This window comes from Bufo bufo, chromosome 1 (assembly GCF_905171765.1).
Source record: "Bufo bufo chromosome 1, aBufBuf1.1, whole genome shotgun sequence".
Lineage (NCBI taxonomy): Eukaryota > Metazoa > Chordata > Amphibia > Anura > Bufonidae > Bufo > Bufo bufo.
This window is the reverse complement of record NC_053389.1, coordinates 330,376,743-330,400,519: the sequence shown is the minus strand read 5'-3', so window position 1 is coordinate 330,400,519 and position 23,777 is coordinate 330,376,743.

Below are 23,777 nucleotides of genomic sequence, written 5' to 3'. Positions count from 1 at the left end.
GGAAAATCTTCAAAAAAAGTGAAATTTTTAAATTTTTCCCTCTATTTTTCTTTAATTCCTGTGGAATACCTAAAGGGTTAACAACATTTCTAAAACCAGTTTTGAATAGTTTGAGGGGTGTCGTTTCTAAAATGGGGTCATTTATGGGTTTATGGGTTGGTTCTATTAAGTAAGCCCCACAAAATGACTTCAGAACTGAACTTGTCCTTATAAGAGCTGACTGGAAATTTTCTTAAAAATTTCAAAAATTGCTTCTAAAATTCTTAACCTTCGAACGTCCTAAAAAAATAAAATTACATTACTAAAAATATGCCAACATAAAGTAGACATATGGGGAATTTTAATTATTGAATATTTTATGAGGTATCACTATCTGTCTAAGGCCTCATGCACACAACTGTGCCGTTTTTTGCGGATCCGCAAAAAACGGAAGCCGCCCGTGTGCCTTCCGCAATTTGCGGAACGGAACTGGTGGCCCATTGTAGAAATGCCTATTCTTGTCCGCAAAATGGACAAGAATAGGACATGCTATATTTTTTTTGCAGGGCCACGGAACGGAGAGGCCTCATTGAAGTGAATGGGTCCGCACCCAAGCCGCAAAAAATGTGGTTCGGATGCGGACCACAACAACTGTTGTGTGCATGAGGCCTTAAAAGCAGAGTGATTCAAATTTACAAAACAGTGAATTTTTTCAAATTTTCGTTAACGTTTGAATTTTTTTTTATGAATAAAGCATATTGACTCAAATTTACCATTAACATGAAGTACAATGTGTCACAAGAAAACAATCTCTGAATGGCTTGGATAAGTAAAAGCGTTCCAAAGTTATTACCACATAAAGTGACACATGTCAGATTTGCTAAATTAGACCTGGTCAGGAAGAGGGCAAATGGCCCAGTCTGGAAGTGGTTAACAGCATTTAGAAAGCATTAAAATTATTGCTTTACAGCAGCTACATAGGCTATAGACACAATGGTCTGGAGGGGACCTTATTGACTTCTATGGGATAGTTTTCTAGGCATGCTCTGCGACCAGTGCAGAGGTCGTAGTACAAGGAATTATTAGGCTTATTATTATTAGCATTATTATTAGCGAATTATTATTAGTATTATTATTAGTGAATACTTGTGTTCAACGAACAGTATACAGAAAATGGCTATGTAGCCCAGACCTAATTAACAAATGGTGAATATCTTTCTCACATAGTAGTACAATTTTTTGTCAGCATAATTATGTTATGTAGTGCCCATATAATAATGATACACTGTGCCTTCATGCAATACTCATAATTGCCCATTGAATAGTGCTATAGAGTGCCCAAATATGAATGCCACACAGAGCCACTGTACATACACTGGCTATAGTACATACTGTATATTGAATGTGGTTGTTACCTGTATAAGCTGTAATGTTGTTATCAGCAACATGGAGAAAAGTCCCATGGGCTATAAAATGAAGGTTGATGATAACTCTTGTTTTTGCTACCCTGCTGGAGTTAATGTAATCTGTGGATTTCCAGATGCAGGAAAACACCTCCCTTTACCTGTAGAGTGGTTCCTGATTCCGTTATCTATCAGCAGCTCTTTACCTCTTATTCATTGTAGAATTGATACACTGATTCAACTTTTGTTTTTTCAATAGGAAGAGGGTCATGTGACACATCAAACTTATTGGGAATTTCACAAGAAAAACAATGGTGTGCTTGGTTTTAACGTAACTTTATTCTTTCATGAGTTATTTACAAGTTTCTGACCACTTATAAAATGTGTTCAATGTGCTGCCCATTGTGTTGGATTGTCAATGCAACCCTCTTCTCCCACTCTTCACACACTGATAGCAACACCGCAGGAGAAATGCTAGCACAGGCATCCAGTATCCGTAGTTTCAGGTGCTGCAGTTGAGCACAACATATTTGGCACTGAAAATCCATATCAGTGGAAAACTTTTATTTTGTAATGTACTCTGCGCATTAATTTCTGCGAAACACCAGTTGGATCAAAATACTCCCTACAACACTTGGTAAATTCTGTGAGGGGTGTGTATTCTAAAATTGTGTCACTTCCTGAGGGTTTTTTATTTATTTAACCCCAACATACAGTGGATATAAAAAGTCTACACACCCCTGTTAAAATGTCAGGTTTCTGTGATGTAAAAAAATGAGACAAAGATAAATCATTTCAGAACTTTTTCCACCTTTAATGTGACCTATAAACTGTACCACTCAATTGAAAAACAAACTGAAATCTTTTAGGTAGAGGGAAAAAAAATATAAAAATAAAATAATATGGTTGCTGTAACGGATCCGCTTCCGTTAATGGACGCTTCCTAGCTTGCGCCGAGGACCACAAGCACAGCACTGGACACAACAAGCACCGCAGACTCCACAACCGCCGTAGCTTAACTGGAGCCGCGCCGTCTTCCTTCCACCCTGAATGAACCTCCAGCATTCAGGACCGTGTGGGAAAGATCTCTCCTCCAGGGAATATGCAGAGCATAGCAATCCCCAGCGTGATGCAGCAATTCCCTCCAATAACGAGACGAGGCTGCGTTATTGGAGGGAATTGCTGCATCACGCTGGGGATTGCTATGCTCTGCATATTCCCTGGAGGAGAGATCTTTCCCACACGGTCCTGAATGCTGGAGGTTCATTCAGGGTGGAAGGAAGACGGCGCGGCTCCAGTTAAGCTACGGCGGTTGTGGAGTCTGCGGTGCTTGTTGTGTCCAGTGCTGTGCTTGTGGTCCTCGGCGCAAGCTAGGAAGCGTCCATTAACGGAAGCGGATCCGTTACATTGGTGGCAAGCGGTGGGATGGCTTCCCTAGTGCGAGGAGCAGCATCCTGGGAACACCAAGCAGAGCTGGAGTATTGGTATAGCCACGTACGGTTTGACACTATGCTGAAGAGGCGGTTGGCTATCTACGGGCCCCACCTAACAGAGGAACTGGTACCGGAAGTGAGGAGAGAACTGGCGGAGTATCTGCAGCAGGAAGCAGAATATCGGCAGAGATATCGAAGTATTCCGTCCCTGCGCCCCAGCAAAAACGTGAGTTACAGGGGGCCGAAGGTGTCGTCCTTCCCCCCCCAGCGGCAGTGTGTACCCCAGGGGGCCGAAGGTGTCGTCCTTCCCCCCCAGTGGCAGTGTGTACCCCAGGGGGCCGAAGGTGTCGTCCTTCCCCCCCAGCGGCAGTGTGTACCCCAGGGGGCCGAAGGTGTCGTCCTTCCCACCCAGCGGCAGTGTGAACCCCAGGGAGCTGAAGGTGCCCGCCTTCCCCCCCAGCGGCAGTGTGTACCCCAGGGGGCCGAAGGTGTCGTCCTTCCCCCCCAGCGGCAGTGTGTACCCCAGGGGGCCGAAGGTGTCGTCCTTCCCCCCAGCGGCAGTGTGTACCCCAGGGGGCTGAAGGTGTCGTCCTTCCCACCCAGCGGCAGTGTGAACTCCAGGGAGCTGAAGGTGCCTGCCTTCCCCCCCAGCGGCAGTGTGAACCCCAGGGGGCCGAAGGTGTCGTCCTTCCCCCCCAGCGGCAGTGTGAACCCCAGGGGGCCGAAGGTGTCGTCCTTCCCCCCCAGCGGCAGTGTGAACCCCAGGGGGCCGAAGGTGTCGTCCTTCCCCCCCAGCGGCAGTGTGTACCCCAGGGGGCCGAAGGTGTCGTCCTTCCCCCCCAGCGGCAGTGTGAACCCCAGGGGGCCGAAGGTGTCGTCCTTCCCCCCCAGCGGCAGTGTGAACCCCAGGGAGCTGAAGGTGTCCTCCTTCCCCCCCAGCGGCAGTGTGTACCCCAGGGAGCTGAAGGTGTCGTCCTTCCTCCCCAGCAGCAGAGTGTACCCCAGGGGGCCGAAGGTGTCGTCCTTCCCCCCCAGCGGCAGAGTGTACCCCAGGGGGACGAAGGTGTCGTCCTTCCCCCCCAGCGGCAGTGTGTACCCCAGGGGGCCGAAGGTGTTGTCCTTCCCCCCCAGCGGCAGTGTGTACCCCAGGGGGCCGAAGGTGTCGTCCTTCCCCCCCAGCGGCAGTGTGTACCCCAGGGGGCCGAAGGTGTCGTCCTTCCCCCCCAGCGGCAGTGTGTACCCCAGGGGGCCGAAGGTGTCGTCCTTCCCCCCCAGCGGCAGTGTGAACCCCAGGGAGCTGAAGGTGTCCTCCTTCCCCCCCAGCGGCAGTGTGTACCCCAGGGAGCTGAAGGTGTCGTCCTTCCTCCCCAGCGGCAGCCTGTGTTTCAGGGAGAGGAGCGAAGCACCCTCTCTCCCCAGCGGCAGCGTACCATAACAAGGGGAGACACCAATCGCCCAGACGGCGCAGATGGGACCGTGGTCTCTGCGCCTGACCTACCGGGATGCTGGACAGCCAGTCCAGATCCCCCACTACCCTCACCAGGACAACAGGAGGAGGGTAAAAGTACAAATTCCCCTCCCCAGTTAGCTCCTAACGTGGCCTCAGGGTTAACAGAGGCAATGTTAACCCCTGCTGACTCCCATGTTCCTCTGGCTACTGAGCCGGACTATGGTCTCAGCACCCCAGCAGAAGAGCTGGCAGCTGGGCAGAGTGCAGTCGGCCTCTGCCCTCCCTCAATTCCCCACAGCATGTTGCCCCATCACCACAGCAAAATACCCAGGTGCAGTAACTGTTTCTTGTGGGTGGGTCACCCTTGTACCTGTTTGTTGTGGGTGTGCTACTCGGGCATCTGGTTACTGTGGGTTGGTGGATCGACTAGCGGAGGCACTGACCGACAGAAGGTCAGGTGCCTGGTTAGTCTTCCCCCCAAAGGGGAGATGCGTGACAAACTGCTATTTGCCACTGGGCATTGTAGAGGACTTGTGGCTAGCCTCCTGCCCTACGACTATGGCCCCGGGACATGTTGCCCTTCAGGAACAGTGTGACAGAGCTGTGCCGCATGTCTGGACTGTTGGTGGGACCGAACGCGGTCAGCGGTGTATGCTGGGGATTCTGTGGAGCTGGAATCGGATACGCAGATACACGAACGCCGCTGACCCTTACCTTCTTCCATACTGAACTTTCAGCTCCAGAGACTAAGTCCCGTTCGAAGATGGGACTTAGTCGTTTTTCTGCATGAAATTGACCGACCGCACAGCCTAAATCTATGGAACTGTTTTGGGCAGGAAATTGTGCTTGCGGTCGGTCATAAAGGACTTACACTAAACTTTTGATCCGCTGGAGGGATTTGTGTGATGTTTGGAAGTGTTTATGTTTGATGTATGCTGAGTTTAAATATGTAATTTTTATGGAGATGGAATGTATGGTTTTAAAGTTACATTGTATGTTTAAAAACTGTATTTTTACTGTCTGTGATAGTTATGTTAATCCATAATTATATCCCAGACAGAAGGGAGGATTTTGTGTATTTGGGTGGAAATTCCTGCCCTATTGTTCCCACATGTGTATTCGTGATCTCCCTTTGTCCTGGGAGATAATTGAATTGCTCTTCGGGTGTCTCCAGGGCAGAGAGGAGGAAACCATGATGCATTGTGGGGACCTGCATAAATACGGGCGGGTAGCCCTCAATAAAGAGTTCAGTTCAGTTCAGTTCCTGTTTTTCTAACCCTTCAAAACGCAGCCTTGTCTCGTTATTGGAGGGAATTGCTGCATCACGCTGGGGATTGCTATGCTCTGCATATTCCCTGGAGGAGAGATCTTTCCCACACGGTCCTGAATGCTGGAGGTTCATTCAGAGTGGAAGGAAGATGGTGCGGCTCCAGTTAAGCTACGGCGGTTGTGGAGTCTGTGGTGGTTGTGGTGTCCAGTGTGGTGCTTGTGGTCCTCGGCGCAAGCTAGGAAGCGTCCACTAACGGAAGCGGATCCGTTACATTACAGTTTCTCACAGTTGCATAAGTGTGCACACCCTTAAACTAATACTTTGTTGAAGCACCTTTTGATTTTATTACAGCACTCAGTCTTTTTGGGTATGAGTCTTCAGTGTTTTCCATGATATATCTAACGCCTTGGAAATTCTTTTGTACCCTTCTCCTGACTGATACCTTTTAACAATAAGATCCCTCTGATGCTTTGGAAGCTCTCTGTGGACCATGGCTTTTGCTGTGGGAAAATTTCAGGAAAGACCAACTAGAGCAGCTGAACTTTATTTGGGGTTAATCAGAGGCACTTTAAATGAAGGCAGGTGTATGCTGACTCCTATTTAACATGATTTTGAATGCGATTGCTTAATTCTGAACATAGCTACATCCCCAGTTATAAGAGGGTGTGCACACTTAAGCAACCACATTATTTTTTTTGTTTTGTTTTCTTCCCTCCACCTAAAAGATTTCAGTTTGTTTTTCAATTGAGTGGTACAGTTTATAGGTCACATTAAAGGTGGAAAAAGTCCTGAAATAATTTATCTTTTTACACCACAGAAACCTGACATTTTAACAGGGGTGTGTAGACTTTTTATATCCACTGTATGTTAACCAATGCTGTATAAATCACCAAACAATGCCTCAAGTGTGTCAAAGGAGCAGTATACAACCATATATGGTGTTGCCATATTCAGGAAAAAATGGGTCACAAAATTTGGGGTCCTATTTCTCTCTTGTGAAAATAATTTTTCATTTTCACAGCCAAATGCTTTGAAATTCTATAAAATGCTTGTTGGGTCAAAGTACCCACTACACCCCTCAATAACTTCCTTGAAAGTTGTCTTTTCTAAAATGGGATCCCTTTTTGGGGAGTTTATAATGCAGTGGGTACCTCAGGACAGGGGCATAGCTAAAGACTCATGGACCCTGGTACAAGAGTTCAGCTTGGGCCGCCCTTCCCTCAGTGCTTTGTAGCAAGGAGCAGGGGTACACCTACTGTTCAAGACATACTTGGAAAACATGACATACAGCACTACACAACATACAGGGTAATACAGTGCAACATACTGTACCTCTTACATCCAGTGCCGTCTTCTCTGATGTAGAGATTCTCCTTCCTAATCGCACTGCGTCTTATAAAGTGAAATATACCATAATTGGCAGTGCGCTTCTGGCAAGGTGGGCCCCCCTGGCTTAGGGGTCCAGTCACAATTGCAACCGATGTTACGCCTATATCTATGCCACTGCCTCAGGGTCTCTTGAACTATGACATGGCGCTAGAAAGCAATTACAGCAAAATCTGCCCTCCAAAAGCCATATGGCACCCCTTTCCTTCTGAGCCCTGTCATGTTCCCATACAGCATTTTACAACCACATATAGGGTGTTGTCATGTTCAGAAGAAAATGCACAACAAATTGTTGGGTGATTTTTCTCCTGTTACCCCATGTAAAAATGAAACATTTGAGACTTGTGCAACATTTTATTGGAAGAAATAACATTTAAATTTTACAGCTGTTTCTAAATTCTATGAAACACCCATAGGGTTAAAGAGCTCAGTACACCCCTCAATAAATTCCTTGATAAATTTAGTTTTCAAAATGGGGTCATTTTTCGGGAGTTTCCACTGTAGGGGTGCACCAGGGTCTGGTCAAATGTATCATAGCACCCAAAAAGTATTCCAGCAAAATCTGACCTCCAAAGAGCATATGGCGCTACTTGCCTTGTGAGCCCTACAGTGTGCCCTTACTGAATTTTACAACCACATATGGCATGTTTTTGTAAAATGCAGAATAAAACTATAAAATTTTATAGATTTCTTTTGCTGTGTTACAGAAAGAAATGGATTAAAATGAAAAATCTGCAAAAGAAGGTGACATTTTTAAATTTCACCTGCATTTTGCTTTAATTCCTGTGGAACACCTAAAAGGTTATCCAAGTTTGTAAAATCAGTGTTAAATAATTTTAGGGGTGTAATTTTAACCCCTTAGTGACCACCCATATGCCTTTTTACAGCGGTCACAAAGTGGCCTTAGGCTGGCCTGCCGGTTTTTATGGCGGACCAGTCTAAGCGCTGCAAGGGTCCACCGTGCAGCGGGGAGTGGGGGTTCGGCTCTCACAGGAGAGCCGCGTTCTTGTTATAACAGCCTGGACCGTCAGGAACGCTGATCTGGGCTGCTTAACGCTTTACATGCCACTGGCAATGGTGACCACTGCAGGTAAAGCGGTGACATCGGAAGAGGACTCCCTCAGTCTCCCATCAACACTCCGCAACTGCTATTGCAGGGTGCCGATGTGTGTACAGGCTGGCTGTGGTCTGATATAGGCCCCAAGCCAGCCTTGAATATTTTTCAGCAGGCTGTGCCTCTCTGACGCAGCCTGCTGCTCAATGTCAGTAAAGCAATGCAATGCACTATAGCGATGGTGCATTGTATTTTAAATGCGATCAAAATGTTTTCTTGGGAGACTATTAAGTGGTAAAAAAAAGTTTAAAAAAAATCTATTAAATTTGAAAAAATTCCAGTTAAAAAAGTGCTTTATTTTCCATTGAAAATACGCTTTTCAAAAAAAAAAATTGCTATCACCACGTCAATAATGCCCCGCACTACATAAATATCATGTAAAATATCCCCTATGGTGAACGCTGTAAAAAAAAAAGACAGCATTGCTTTTATTCTTATTCTTAGTGATTACTCCAAATGAAACAAAGGAAAACTACAAGTTTTCCTGTAAAATATTAAGCCCTCACACAACTCCATAGAAAGAAAAAGAAAAAAAGTTATGGGGGGTTGCAAAAAGATTTACTTTCTTTGAAAAATTGGGTTTTATTGTACAAAAGTAATACAACATAAAAAAACTTTATGTATTTGGTATCGCTGTATTTCTTGTGACCCCGAGAATAAAGATATTATGTTATCTATAATGAAAAATGAACACCATAACATTTATAATATAAAAACTCAGTTGCTGTTTTTCCCATCTCTCTAATAGTTAATAAAAGTTAATCAGAAAATTATGTTTACTTCAAAATGGTGCCAATAAACTACAACTTGTCCCACAAAAAAGAAGCCCCCATAGGACTATATAGATGGAAAAATATAAAAGTTATAACTCTTGGAAGGCGACGATGAAAAAAGGAAGAAAAACGCTTGGTAAGTAAGGCCCAAAACAGGCTGGTAACTAAGGGGTTAAAATTAGTCATTAATGGTGGCTTTAATTATGTACAGGGGCATAGCTATAGGCAGTGTAGAGGTAGCAGTCACTAACGGGCCCAGGAGACTGAGGGGGCCCAAAGACCCTTGTGCCGCATAAGAAGACATCAGTATTATAGAAAGTGCATGCTGGTCAAGCTGCACCTCTGGCTGGAGGGAAAGGGTTAGGGCAAGAATTTAGAATAGGGGGGGCACAATTAAAATTTTTGCTGCAGGCAGCACGAAGGCTATGCTCCCCTGCCCCTGGCTACAAAGTTCTGAGGGAAGGGGGCCCAAGCTGAACTCCAGCACCAGGGCCCATGAGTAGAGTTGAGCGAACACCTGGATGTTCGGGTTCGAGAAGTTCGGCCGAACTTCCCGTAAATGTTCGGGTTCGGGATCCGAACCCGAACCGAACTTCGTCCCGAACCCGAACCCCATTGAAGTCAATGGGGACCCGAACTGTTTTTTTTAAGTGTGGCAGGTGTGCGAATTGTAAAATTACAAATTTCCCCAAAAAAACGACTACAGTGGCATCCACAGTAAATTCTTTCAGTCTAGAAATAATGGAGTGTCTAACCTGTGATTCAACTGACGTCATATACCTATTGGAATGTGGATGTAAGAAACAGTACATAGGTAGGACAAAAAGAACACTTAAAAAGAGGGTAGCGGAACATGTGGCAAACATCAAAAAAGGTCTAGAGACACACTCCCTGTCGAAACATTTTAAAGTTCAACATAATTGTGACCCAACTAGCCTCAGATTCACGGCTATAGAAAGGGTCAAGAAATTATGGAGAGGGGGTAACCATATTGCACACATGTCTAGGCAAGAATCCCGCAGAATCTTCGAATATGACACCATTGTTCCCAGAGGCCTCAATGCCGAGATGGAGGTGTTTGGGTTTCTATGATTATTGGGGGGTCGTCCGGTGGAGATGGGACATCGCAGTTTGCCGACTATCGGTGCTGTGATCTCCCCTCCCCACGGGAAGGCTCCTCTTAAATACAATCAATGAATATGGCTAGAAAACCACCAATTGATACATGCCAAAATAATACATATAGATAGGCCTCATTGTAAGACCCTGTAAAGCATCAAAATATCGAAAACGCATGTAGGGCGCAGTTCACACTGATTGCGTTTTGGATGCGTTTTTGATGCGGTTCTCTCCAAAATGTCATTCTGACCGTGTAGTCTTCTCCATAGACCTGTTTTTATTAGTAATAAATGTATGGGATGTTATTTATGGTCATAATTTTCTTTTAAATGTGTTTATACTGCAAACAGTGATACAAGCAAGCAATAATGCAATCCATCCCACGTATTGGGATTAGCCCAGAAAAGTGGGATTGTGGGAAAGGCAAAAACCCATATATAAGGAGTGAGAATCCACTCACTCAGTTGGCCACTGAGGAAGGGGTGCATGACCCTGAAACGCGTCTGGCAAAGACAGAGTGAGCGTGGATTCTGGAAAAGAACAAGAAAGCTCTTCACATGAAAGATACTGACATACGAGATTCGTCTCCGGCATTGTACCGGAGCTCAAGTCGCATACCAGTGACGTCATCTCAGCGTCCAGCCAGCACCCTAGACTACCAGGTCACGTGGGACGCCACGTCTTGGCCGTGTACACTACGCGGGACGCTGTGAGTGTACGGCCGCCTGGAAAATCAGCGCTGCGGAGAGTCAGCCAGAAGGGTAAGACCGGAACACCGCAAGCGACAAGAGATTGTGAGTACTGAACTTGTCCTACACCTCTGTATGTCCAGAATATTGGATAAAGGGACATTAACTCTATCATCGCTCCACTAGGACTGTGCCACAGGGCCGGCAGTGATTGTATCATTATTGTTCTACGTCATTGGCTTTAGTGTTATTCCTACACCTGTGTGGAACAGAACGCTTATTGGGACACTCATTTTGCCATCATATTGTTACATATTGTTGGCATTCTCCTATTCACATCCAGAGTTGGTGGTAGGAGCATCACCAGTGACGTTTTGCACATTTGTTTTATGTATGTTTTAATGATTTTTAAGGGTTTGTTCTTAATATTATAATAAATATCTGATTATATCAAGTGATCCCTTTTGAGAGTGCCCCCTCATTTCCATATCTTTTCATATTACAAAGTCACCTCACTGCACAATGCAGAATGTAATCTCTTGTATAATGAGTTCTTTAATGGGATGTTCACAGTTAATGTGCCCACATAATCAGTGCCAGATTATAATATGGATGGTTTTGGCATCTAATTCTCTGTCTGCAGAGCTTGTGCACTACGATGGTTTTGTTGACTGGCAATGTAGAAAAAAATTCTCACACAGGAGATGCCCACACCAGAAGTGCTCGCAAGATTTCTGCAACCATCTCCCAAGCTTACCCTAGATCTGACAGCTTTTGCCTCTATACCAATAGCAGCAGTGGCATCACTTGCTCCCAATTTTACCACAGTACAAGCAAATTTGCCCCTGGCAGGTTTTTTGTGTTTCGGTCATATATCTTTTTTTTGCCACCACCACCTTTGTCTAATGCCTTCATCACCTTCTCATGACCCTGATTCTGTTCCCAGGTCCAATACACAATTATCATCATCATGAACATCATCACCCCACCACTTTTATTAGAATGGAATATGTAAATTTTGGCTTTTTATCTTCCTTATCATTTCCAATGCTATCACCACCAACAGAGCAATGTATTTTAATCATGTCCTCCACCTGACCCTCCCTCTTATAGCAGTTTAAATGGTGACAGTTCTTATACAATTCATCAACAGGAACATTATCTTGAATATATTCCTTAGCACTGGGATAGGGTCAGTAAAGATAGAGATGACAGAAAAGAAACATGTTGCTGGGCCGCAAATTTACTGTAATTGAGGATGAGCAACAGGATTGCATTGAACACTAGCTCAAAGACACTGTGCCAGACTCAGAGGTAACTACAACGTCATCCTGCTGTGTCTGAGATGATGAATAAGCCATCCAGTCTACAATGTTATCCTCTTCCTCCACAATTATATTTCCAGTCTACAATGTTATCTGTGACAATATGCTATCGATCTTACATTATCCTATCCATTGCCACTTTGTCTTTTATGAGACACTTTGGGGTTCATTTATGACGAAATTTACACTGCGTTTTGATGTATATTTGGCACAGATTTTGTCGCAAAGTTGATTTGTATCAAAATCTGTGACGTCTTTCCCTTCCATGCCATGTATGCCAGTTCTAAAAAAAAGCATGATATGGGCAGAGAAGAGGGCGGGCCAGGAGGCCCCTCTCATTTATCATCTTCTATGGCAGTTTTTGGCTTAGAAAATTATCTAAGTCTACGCTAGCAAGGAAGCTAGCATAGATTTAGGGCTGCTGAATGCCGGCAGTGGATGCACTTAAAGGGGTTTGTCTCATCATGGACAATGGGGGCATATCGGTAGGATATGCCCCATTGTCTTTTAAGTGAGTGTCCCACAAGTGAGAACGGAGCCCCACAAGTGAAGGAGGACGCACTACGCATGCACAGCCGTCCTTCATTCATTTTCTATGGGGCTGGCGAAAATAGCTGAGCACTGGCTTGGCTATTTCCGTTGGCCCCATAGAAATGAATGGGAGCGGGGGCCGCACATGCGTGGTACGCTCCCATTCACTTCTATGGGGAGTCAGCTTGGAGGTGGCCGCACCAGAGTCCCCCAGCCACCACCTTGCGTGGCTCAGTTCACGATATAGATATGGGTCCCAGCTGTGGGACCAGCACCTATAAGACAATTGGGGCATTTCCTAGCAATATGCCCCCATTGTCCATGATGAGACAACCCCTTTACGTTATGTAGAGGCCAGCACCGGTCTTAATAAATTACCCCATTTATTTTTAATTATTTATTGATTTATTTATTAAATAAGTCACCACTTAAGTCACCAGACTGTGCTGGCTATTCTGCCTGTAATGATAAGCAGGTAACTACAGTACAGTGATCTGTACAGACCAAGAAGTGCCCCTATTATTAGTCTTAGTGGCCCGTAAGAAAACAGCAGGATTTTATGATTGTTATTTAAATATAAATATTGACATGAAAAATTACAAATAATATCATCAAAAATTCTTTCAAAATATAAAAAAAGAGGAAATATGTCAGCAAAAATATCAGCCAGTTAAAACTAGATAACAAGACATCTACTTTTTTCTAATCTGCTTTTTTTTTCTGATTGCAGATTTTTTTATTCTATTTCCTGAACATAATTATGGAGGAGGCCATCTTGCCTGAGCTGTTCTTAACGACTTCCCGACCACCCATTGACAATAAACGTCCTAGGCATTCTAGTTTATATCTGAATGGATGTTTTTGAACGTCCTTTCAGAGATGGCAGCCTGCATGCTAATCGTGCAGCTTCCGAGCGGGGTGCCCGCTCTCAGTGACAGCAGTGCACCCCAGAGATAAGGCAGGGGCCGTTCCTGGGTGTCCCAGCCTTCTAGCTCGCTGTATGCATAGCGCTCAACGAGCGCTGTGTATACAGCTGAGAAAGCGACCTGCCGCTTCCGCTCCCAGCTCGGTGGTCATGTGACTGCCGGGGCCAGGGCAGTTCAGGAGCTGCTGGGTCTCCCATAGAACTCGATCAGCCCTGCACTGAGGTTCTACAGCGTAGTATTATGCTGTACAGCCTCTATGGGGGGTTTATTTCCCCTGTAACTGGGTTACTATGTCAGCCCCAGTTACAGGAGAGATAAATAGTAAAAAAAAAAAAAATTATGTTAAATGTCTCCCACAGGTCTTGTATGACCTTATGAGGGACACAAAGTATAAAATAAAAAATAAAAAAATAAAAATTTCACCCAAATCCGTCATTTAAAAAATGTTAAAAATAGAAAAAAAAAAGATAAAATAGGCATATTTGGTATCACTGTGTCCACAATGACTGGCTCTATAATAATATCACAAGATCTACCCCATCAGGTGCACGCTGTGAAAAAAAATATATATTGCTCCAAAACAGATTATTTTTTAGTTAGCTCACCTCCCAAAAAACATAATGTTAATCAATCAAAAAGTCGTATGTAGCCCAAAATGGTAGCAATAAAAGCGTTAACTCATCCCCCAAAAAATGAGCCCCCACACAAGACTATAGCCAGAAAAATGAAAAAAAAATATGACTCTAAGAAAATGGCAAAACAAAAAACATGATTTTTTTTCTAAGAATGTTTTTGCGTAAAACTTAAAAATAAAAAAAATAAACATATTTAGTATTTTTGCATCCATAATGACAGGATCTATAAAAATATCACATGATCTACCCCATCCGGTAAAAGGTGTAAAAAAAATTGAAAAATGACACGAAACAGCTTTTTTTGTGACTTCACCTCCTAAAAAATGAGATAAAAAGCATTGATAAAGCCAAATATACCACAAAATGGTGCCAATAAAAACTACAGCTTGTCCCGCACAAAATAAGCCCTCATGCAGCTCATTCAACAAAACATAAAAAAAGTTATCGCTCTTAAAACCCATGACAGAAAATTCCATGTAATAAAATCCAGATGCCGCTACTTCCCTTCTGAGGCCTGGCGTATCCCTAAATAACAGTTTACAACCACAATTGGGGTATTCCTGTATTCAGGAGAAAATGGGTAGCAAATTGTGGGGGGATATTCTCCTGTTATACAGTTCCAAGAAAAAGTATGTGAACCCTCTGGAATTATATGGATTTCTGCACAAATTGGTCATAAAATGTGATCTGATCATCTAAGTCACAACAATAGACAATCACAGTCTGCTTAAACTAATAACACACAAAGAATTAAATGTTACCATGTTTTTATTGAACACACCATGTAAACATTCACAGTGCAGGTGGAAAAAGTATGTGAACCCTTGGATTTAATAACTGGTTGAACCTCCTTTGGCAGTAATAACTTCAACCAAACGTTTCCTGTAGTTGCAGATCAGACGTGCACAACGGTCAGGAGTAATTCTTGACCATTCCTCTTTACAGAACTGTTTCAGTTCAGCAATATTCTTGGGATGTCTAGTGTGAATCGCTTTCTTGAGGTCATGCCACAGCATCTCAATCGGGTTGAGGTCAGGACCCTGACTGGGCCACTCCAGAAGGTGTATTTTCTTCTGTTTAAGCCATTCTGTTGTTGATTTACTTCTATGCTTTGGGTCGTTATCCTGTTGCAACACCCATCTTCTGTTGAGCTTCAGCTGGTGGACAGATGACCTTAAGTTCTCCTGCAAAATGTCTTGATAAACTTGGGAATACATTTTTCCTTCGATGATAGCAATCCGTCTAAGCCCTGACGCAGCAAAGCAGCCTCAAACCATGATGCCACACCACCATACTTCACAATTCGGATGAGGTTTTGATGTTGGTGTGCTGTGCCTCTTTTTCTGCACACATAGTGTTGTGTGTTTCTTCCAAACAACTCAACTTTGGTTTCATCTGTCCACAGAATATTTTGCCAGTACTGCTGTGGAACATCCAGGTGCTCTTGTGCAAACTGTAAATGTGCAGCAATGTTTTTTTTGGACAGCAGTGGCTTCCTCTGTGGTATCCTCCCATGAAATCCATTCTTTTTCAGTGTTTTACGTATCGTAGATTCGCTAACAGGTATGTTAGCATATTCCAGAGACTTTTGTAAGTCTTTAGCTGACACTCTAGGATTCTTCTTCAACTCATTGAGCAGTCTAAGCTGTGCTCTTGCAGTCATCTTTACAGGACGGCCACTCCTAGGGAGAGTAGCAGCAGTGCTGAACTTTCTCCATTTATAGACAATTTGTCTTACCGTGGACTGATGAACAGCAAGGCATTTGGAGATACTTTTATAACCCTTTCCAGCTTTATGCACGTCAACAATTCTTAATTGTAGGTCTTCTGAGAGCTCTTTTGTGCGAGGCATCATTCACATCAGGCAATGCTTGTTGTGAAAAGCAAACCCAGAACTGGTGTGTGTTTTTTATAGGGCAGGGCAGCTGTAACCAACACCTCCAATCTTATCTCATTGATTGGACTCCGGTTGGCTGACACCTCACTCCAATTAGCTCTTGGAGATGTCATTAGTCTAGGGGTTCACATACTTTTTCCACCTGCACTGTGAATGTTTACATGGTGTGTTCAATAAAAACATGGTAACATTTAATTATTTGTGTTATTACTTCAATAGACAATCAGTCTGCTTATTGTAACTTAGATGAAGATCAGGTCACATTTTATGACCAATTTGTGCAGAAATCCATATCATTCCAAAGGGTTCACATACTTTTTCTTGCAACTGTACTTTGTGAAAAAAAAAAGTTTGGGCCTAAAGCACCATTTTCTTGTAAACAAAATTGAATGTAAACTTTCACACCCAAGTATTAAGAATTCTATGAAACACCTGTTGAGTGAAGTGCTCGCTATACCCCTTAAAAATTCCTTGGGTGGTGTAGTTTACAAAACATGTTCACTCTTTGGGGATTTTGACTGTGCGGATACCTCAGGGTTTCTTCAAATGCAACATGGTGCCTTAAAGACCATTCCAGCTAAATCTGCCTTTAAAAAAAAACATATGGCGCTCCTTGTCTTCTGTGCCCTGCAGTGTGCCCATACAGTGGTATACGACCACATATGGGGTGTTTCTGTAAACTGCAGAATAAAGGTAATAAATATTGAGGTTTGTTTTGTTGTTAACCCTTGATGTGTTCCAGGAAAAAGTTGATAAAAATGGAAAATCTTCAAAAAAAGTGAAATTTTTAAATTTTTCCCTCTATTTTTCTTTAATTCCTGTGGAATACCTAAAGGGTTAACAACATTTCTAAAACCAGTTTTGAATAGTTTGAGGGGTGTCGTTTCTAAAATGGGGTCATTTATGGGTTTATGGGTTGGTTCTATTAAGTAAGCCCCACAAAATGACTTCAGAACTGAACTTGTCCTTATAAGAGCTGACTGGAAATTTTCTTAAAAATTTCAAAAATTGCTTCTAAAATTCTTAACCTTCGAACGTCCTAAAAAAATAAAATTACATTACTAAAAATATGCCAACATAAAGTAGACATATGGGGAATTTTAATTATTGAATATTTTATGAGGTATCACTATCTGTCTAAGGCCTCATGCACACAACTGTGCCGTTTTTTGCGGATCCGCAAAAAACGGAAGCCGCCCGTGTGCCTTCCGCAATTTGCGGAACGGAACTGGTGGCCCATTGTAGAAATGCCTATTCTTGTCCGCAAAATGGACAAGAATAGGACATGCTATATTTTTTTTGCAGGGCCACGGAACGGAGAGGCCTCATTGAAGTGAATGGGTCCGCACCCAAGCCGCAAAAAATGTGGTTCGGATGCGGACCACAACAACTGTTGTGTGCATGAGGCCTTAAAAGCAGAGTGATTCAAATTTACAAAACAGTGAATTTTTTCAAATTTTCGTTAACGTTTGAATTTTTTTTTATGAATAAAGCATATTGACTCAAATTTACCATTAACATGAAGTACAATGTGTCACAAGAAAACAATCTCTGAATGGCTTGGATAAGTAAAAGCGTTCCAAAGTTATTACCACATAAAGTGACACATGTCAGATTTGCTAAATTAGACCTGGTCAGGAAGAGGGCAAATGGCCCAGTCTGGAAGTGGTTAACAGCATTTAGAAAGCATTAAAATTATTGCTTTACAGCAGCTACATAGGCTATAGACACAATGGTCTGGAGGGGACCTTATTGACTTCTATGGGATAGTTTTCTAGGCATGCTCTGCGACCAGTGCAGAGGTCGTAGTACAAGGAATTATTAGGCTTATTATTATTAGCATTATTATTAGCGAATTATTATTAGTATTATTATTAGTGAATACTTGTGTTCAACGAACAGTATACAGAAAATGGCTATGTAGCCCAGACCTAATTAACAAATGGTGAATATCTTTCTCACATAGTAGTACAATTTTTTGTCAGCATAATTATGTTATGTAGTGCCCATATAATAATGATACACTGTGCCTTCATGCAATACTCATAATTGCCCATTGAATAGTGCTATAGAGTGCCCAAATATGAATGCCACACAGAGCCACTGTACATACACTGGCTATAGTACATACTGTATATTGAATGTGGTTGTTACCTGTATAAGCTGTAATGTTGTTATCAGCAACATGGAGAAAAGTCCCATGGGCTATAAAATGAAGGTTGATGATAACTCTTGTTTTTGCTACCCTGCTGGAGTTAATGTAATCTGTGGATTTCCAGATGCAGGAAAACACCTCCCTTTACCTGTAGAGTGGTTCCTGATTCCGTTATCTATCAGCAGCTCTTTACCTCTTATTCATTGTAGAATTGATACACTGATTCAACTTTTGTTTTTTCAATAGGAAGAGGGTCATGTGACACATCAAACTTATTGGGAATTTCACAAGAAAAACAATGGTGTGCTTGGTTTTAACGTAACTTTATTCTTTCATGAGTTATTTACAAGTTTCTGACCACTTATAAAATGTGTTCAATGTGCTGCCCATTGTGTTGGATTGTCAATGCAACCCTCTTCTCCCACTCTTCACACACTGATAGCAACACCGCAGGAGAAATGCTAGCACAGGCATCCAGTATCCGTAGTTTCAGGTGCTGCAGTTGAGCACAACATATTTGGCACTGAAAATCCATATCAGTGGAAAACTTTTATTTTGTAATGTACTCTGCGCATTAATTTCTGCGAAACACCAGTTGGATCAAAATACTCCCTACAACACTTGGTAAATTCTGTGAGGGGTGTGTATTCTAAAATTGTGTCACTTCCTGAGGGTTTTTTATTTATTTAACCCCAACATACAGTGGATATAAAAAGTCTACACACCCCTGTTAAAATGTCAGGTTTCTGTGATGTAAAAAAATGAGACAAAGATAAATCATTTCAGAACTTTTTCCACCTTTAATGTGACCTATAAACTGTACCACTCAATTGAAAAACAAACTGAAATCTTTTAGGTAGAGGGAAAAAAAATATAAAAATAAAATAATATGGTTGCTGTAACGGATCCGCTTCCGTTAATGGACGCTTCCTAGCTTGCGCCGAGGACCACAAGCACAGCACTGGACACAACAAGCACCGCAGACTCCACAACCGCCGTAGCTTAACTGGAGCCGCGCCGTCTTCCTTCCACCCTGAATGAACCTCCAGCATTCAGGACCGTGTGGGAAAGATCTCTCCTCCAGGGAATATGCAGAGCATAGCAATCCCCAGCGTGATGCAGCAATTCCCTCCAATAACGAGACGAGGCTGCGTTTTGAAGGGAATTGCTGCATCACGCTGGGGATTGCTATGCTCTGCATATTCCCTGGAGGAGAGATCTTTCCCACACGGTCCTGAATGCTGGAGGTTCATTCAGGGTGGAAGGAAGACGGCGCGGCTCCAGTTAAGCTACGGCGGTTGTGGAGTCTGCGGTGCTTGTTGTGTCCAGTGCTGTGCTTGTGGTCCTCGGCGCAAGCTAGGAAGCGTCCATTAACGGAAGCGGATCCGTTACATTGGTGGCAAGCGGTGGGATGGCTTCCCTAGTGCGAGGAGCAGCATCCTGGGAACACCAAGCAGAGCTGGAGTATTGGTATAGCCACGTACGGTTTGACACTATGCTGAAGAGGCGGTTGGCTATCTACGGGCCCCACCTAACAGAGGAACTGGTACCGGAAGTGAGGAGAGAACTGGCGGAGTATCTGCAGCAGGAAGCAGAATATCGGCAGAGATATCGAAGTATTCCGTCCCTGCGCCCCAGCAAAAACGTGAGTTACAGGGGGCCGAAGGTGTCGTCCTTCCCCCCCCAGCGGCAGTGTGTACCCCAGGGGGCCGAAGGTGTCGTCCTTCCCCCCCAGTGGCAGTGTGTACCCCAGGGGGCCGAAGGTGTCGTCCTTCCCCCCCAGCGGCAGTGTGTACCCCAGGGGGCCGAAGGTGTCGTCCTTCCCACCCAGCGGCAGTGTGAACCCCAGGGAGCTGAAGGTGCCCGCCTTCCCCCCCAGCGGCAGTGTGTACCCCAGGGGGCCGAAGGTGTCGTCCTTCCCCCCCAGCGGCAGTGTGTACCCCAGGGGGCCGAAGGTGTCGTCCTTCCCCCCAGCGGCAGTGTGTACCCCAGGGGGCTGAAGGTGTCGTCCTTCCCACCCAGCGGCAGTGTGAACTCCAGGGAGCTGAAGGTGCCTGCCTTCCCCCCCAGCGGCAGTGTGAACCCCAGGGGGCCGAAGGTGTCGTCCTTCCCCCCCAGCGGCAGTGTGAACCCCAGGGGGCCGAAGGTGTCGTCCTTCCCCCCCAGCGGCAGTGTGAACCCCAGGGGGCCGAAGGTGTCGTCCTTCCCCCCCAGCGGCAGTGTGTACCCCAGGGGGCCGAAGGTGTCGTCCTTCCCCCCCAGCGGCAGTGTGAACCCCAGGGGGCCGAAGGTGTCGTCCTTCCCCCCCAGCGGCAGTGTGAACCCCAGGGAGCTGAAGGTGTCCTCCTTCCCCCCCAGCGGCAGTGTGTACCCCAGGGAGCTGAAGGTGTCGTCCTTCCTCCCCAGCAGCAGAGTGTACCCCAGGGGGCCGAAGGTGTCGTCCTTCCCCCCCAGCGGCAGAGTGTACCCCAGGGGGACGAAGGTGTCGTCCTTCCCCCCCAGCGGCAGTGTGTACCCCAGGGGGCCGAAGGTGTTGTCCTTCCCCCCCAGCGGCAGTGTGTACCCCAGGGGGCCGAAGGTGTCGTCCTTCCCCCCCAGCGGCAGTGTGTACCCCAGGGGGCCGAAGGTGTCGTCCTTCCCCCCCAGCGGCAGTGTGTACCCCAGGGGGCCGAAGGTGTCGTCCTTCCCCCCCAGCGGCAGTGTGAACCCCAGGGAGCTGAAGGTGTCCTCCTTCCCCCCCAGCGGCAGTGTGTACCCCAGGGAGCTGAAGGTGTCGTCCTTCCTCCCCAGCGGCAGCCTGTGTTTCAGGGAGAGGAGCGAAGCACCCTCTCTCCCCAGCGGCAGCGTACCATAACAAGGGGAGACACCAATCGCCCAGACGGCGCAGATGGGACCGTGGTCTCTGCGCCTGACCTACCGGGATGCTGGACAGCCAGTCCAGATCCCCCACTACCCTCACCAGGACAACAGGAGGAGGGTAAAAGTACAAATTCCCCTCCCCAGTTAGCTCCTAACGTGGCCTCAGGGTTAACAGAGGCAATGTTAACCCCTGCTGACTCCCATGTTCCTCTGGCTACTGAGCCGGACTATGGTCTCAGCACCCCAGCAGAAGAGCTGGCAGCTGGGCAGAGTGCAGTCGGCCTCTGCCCTCCCTCAATTCCCCACAGCATGTTGCCCCATCACCACAGCAAAATACCCAGGTGCAGTAACTGTTTCTTGTGGGTGGGTCACCCTTGTACCTGTTTGTTGTGGGTGTGCTACTCGGGCATCTGGTTACTGTGGGTTGGTGGATCGACTAGCGGAGGCACTGACCGACAGAAGGTCAGGTGCCTGGTTAGTCTTCCCCCCAAAGGGGAGATGCGTGACAAACTGCTATTTGCCACTGGGCATTGTAGAGGACTTGTGGCTAGCCTCCTGCCCTACGACTATGGCCCCGGGACATGTTGCCCTTCAGGAACAGTGTGACAGAGCTGTGCCGCATGTCTGGACTGTTGGTGGGACCGAACGCGGTCAGCGGTGTATGCTGGGGATTCTGTGGAGCTGGAATCGGATACGCAGATACACGAACGCCGCTGACCCTTACCTTCTTCCATACTGAACTTTCAGCTCCAGAGACTAAGTCCCGTTCGAAGATGGGACTTAGTCGTTTTTCTGCATGAAATTGACCGACCGCACAGCCTAAATCTATGGAACTGTTTTGGGCAGGAAATTGTGCTTGCGGTCGGTCATAAAGGACTTACACTAAACTTTTGATCCGCTGGAGGGATTTGTGTGATGTTTGGAAGTGTTTATGTTTGATGTATGCTGAGTTTAAATATGTAATTTTTATGGAGATGGAATGTATGGTTTTAAAGTTACATTGTATGTTTAAAAACTGTATTTTTACTGTCTGTGATAGTTATGTTAATCCATAATTATATCCCAGACAGAAGGGAGGATTTTGTGTATTTGGGTGGAAATTCCTGCCCTATTGTTCCCACATGTGTATTCGTGATCTCCCTTTGTCCTGGGAGATAATTGAATTGCTCTTCGGGTGTCTCCAGGGCAGAGAGGAGGAAACCATGATGCATTGTGGGGACCTGCATAAATACGGGCGGGTAGCCCTCAATAAAGAGTTCAGTTCAGTTCAGTTCCTGTTTTTCTAACCCTTCAAAACGCAGCCTTGTCTCGTTATTGGAGGGAATTGCTGCATCACGCTGGGGATTGCTATGCTCTGCATATTCCCTGGAGGAGAGATCTTTCCCACACGGTCCTGAATGCTGGAGGTTCATTCAGAGTGGAAGGAAGATGGTGCGGCTCCAGTTAAGCTACGGCGGTTGTGGAGTCTGTGGTGGTTGTGGTGTCCAGTGTGGTGCTTGTGGTCCTCGGCGCAAGCTAGGAAGCGTCCACTAACGGAAGCGGATCCGTTACATTACAGTTTCTCACAGTTGCATAAGTGTGCACACCCTTAAACTAATACTTTGTTGAAGCACCTTTTGATTTTATTACAGCACTCAGTCTTTTTGGGTATGAGTCTTCAGTGTTTTCCATGATATATCTAACGCCTTGGAAATTCTTTTGTACCCTTCTCCTGACTGATACCTTTTAACAATAAGATCCCTCTGATGCTTTGGAAGCTCTCTGTGGACCATGGCTTTTGCTGTGGGAAAATTTCAGGAAAGACCAACTAGAGCAGCTGAACTTTATTTGGGGTTAATCAGAGGCACTTTAAATGAAGGCAGGTGTATGCTGACTCCTATTTAACATGATTTTGAATGCGATTGCTTAATTCTGAACATAGCTACATCCCCAGTTATAAGAGGGTGTGCACACTTAAGCAACCACATTATTTTTTTTGTTTTGTTTTCTTCCCTCCACCTAAAAGATTTCAGTTTGTTTTTCAATTGAGTGGTACAGTTTATAGGTCACATTAAAGGTGGAAAAAGTCCTGAAATAATTTATCTTTTTACACCACAGAAACCTGACATTTTAACAGGGGTGTGTAGACTTTTTATATCCACTGTATGTTAACCAATGCTGTATAAATCACCAAACAATGCCTCAAGTGTGTCAAAGGAGCAGTATACAACCATATATGGTGTTGCCATATTCAGGAAAAAATGGGTCACAAAATTTGGGGTCCTATTTCTCTCTTGTGAAAATAATTTTTCATTTTCACAGCCAAATGCTTTGAAATTCTATAAAATGCTTGTTGGGTCAAAGTACCCACTACACCCCTCAATAACTTCCTTGAAAGTTGTCTTTTCTAAAATGGGATCCCTTTTTGGGGAGTTTATAATGCAGTGGGTACCTCAGGACAGGGGCATAGCTAAAGACTCATGGACCCTGGTACAAGAGTTCAGCTTGGGCCGCCCTTCCCTCAGTGCTTTGTAGCAAGGAGCAGGGGTACACCTACTGTTCAAGACATACTTGGAAAACATGACATACAGCACTACACAACATACAGGGTAATACAGTGCAACATACTGTACCTCTTACATCCAGTGCCGTCTTCTCTGATGTAGAGATTCTCCTTCCTAATCGCACTGCGTCTTATAAAGTGAAATATACCATAATTGGCAGTGCGCTTCTGGCAAGGTGGGCCCCCCTGGCTTAGGGGTCCAGTCACAATTGCAACCGATGTTACGCCTATATCTATGCCACTGCCTCAGGGTCTCTTGAACTATGACATGGCGCTAGAAAGCAATTACAG